A 1410-nucleotide genomic window follows, 5' to 3' on the forward strand; every position below is an offset into this window, starting at 1 on the left:
TTGGAATACATCTGTCTGAATTTCTATTCTTTCTAAGCACCAGGTACGAGTCCCTTAGCTGATGTCCAGGTATTTGGCATCACATCTGCCGCATTCAAACAAATACACACAACATCCATTTCTTTTTCTGAAGGTCATGACACAAGAGCACACAGAGCGCATGTTAAGGCTGACCTTCGTTTGGGGAAAAAAGTGATCGACAAGTTTCTAAGGTCTTAGAACCTTGACTTCTTTGTGGGCAGGCACCACCATGCATGAGCCTGCCCACGCGGTAGTCATGGTTATAAGACACAGCTTTTGATCAAGGTTGTATTTTGGAGCGACTTAGCCTGCTGGGAAACAGGTAAATGCCCTTATAGAATCTCCTGTAGGACCAAAACATTACTACACTGTAACCAAAATATCATATTTGACCAATATAAATACTATTTATGCCGACAGTTAAGTTCATTTTAATTATAAATGTGTTTTATTTTGTTCAAAAAGTTACTTCACCATACATAAATATAATCTTGGATCAACTTAAATTCCTGTGTATTTGTTGACAATTATTAAGTTCATGTTACTCAGAATGTGTTTTTTTTTGTGGCCAAAAAGTAACTTCACTATACATAAAATTCACGTTGGATGAACTTAAATTTTTGTGTTCTAGTCGAAAATTATTAAGTTAATTTTACTTAAGAATGTTTTTAATTGTGGCCAAAAAGTAACTTCACTATACATAAAATTCACGTTGGATCAACTTAAATTTTTGTGTTCTAGTCGAAAATTATTAAGTTAATTTTACTTAAGAATGTTTTTAATTGTGGCCAAAAAAGCTACTTCACCATACTCAAAAATATTGCTTTGAATTAATGCTATTCTGCCAGAAGTTGGCTTAACTCAAAAATTCTAGTGGAAAACGTTAACATGTTTTTTTTATTTGAACCAATGTTTTATTTATTAGAGTGTACTAAATGCGTCATTTTAAAAATATCAGTTTGTTTTAATTGTTCTTTTTTGTTATTGTTGCTGTTCAATAATTTATTTATTATTTTGTTCTTTTTTGCCTTTTTTTCTAATCAGCAGAGCAGATGTCAGTGCCAGCTACTGAAATGTTGTGCTTTTATATTTTGTAGTGTTGTTACATGATCTTAATCTTCTAGTTTTGGAGGTTTCTGACAGGCACTGTTCAGACTTATTCAGATGATTCAGTTTTTAAAAGAAGGAAACACGTTTGGCAAGTCTATCCATATTTGTTGTTAAAGGTTTACAAGAGGTAAGTAGAATTACTGAACTGCAATTCCTAAACTGGAACTGAGCAATTTGCATGAAAATATTTTCGTTTTGTTTTCTAAAGGTTTATTTTGAAGCGTATTACAGGAAGTTGGTGTTCACATTGCAGTACTTTTGAGAGCTGGATGCGGCGGC

This window comes from Maylandia zebra, linkage group LG15 (genome assembly GCF_041146795.1).
Source record: "Maylandia zebra isolate NMK-2024a linkage group LG15, Mzebra_GT3a, whole genome shotgun sequence".
Classification (NCBI taxonomy): Eukaryota; Metazoa; Chordata; class Actinopteri; order Cichliformes; family Cichlidae; genus Maylandia; species Maylandia zebra.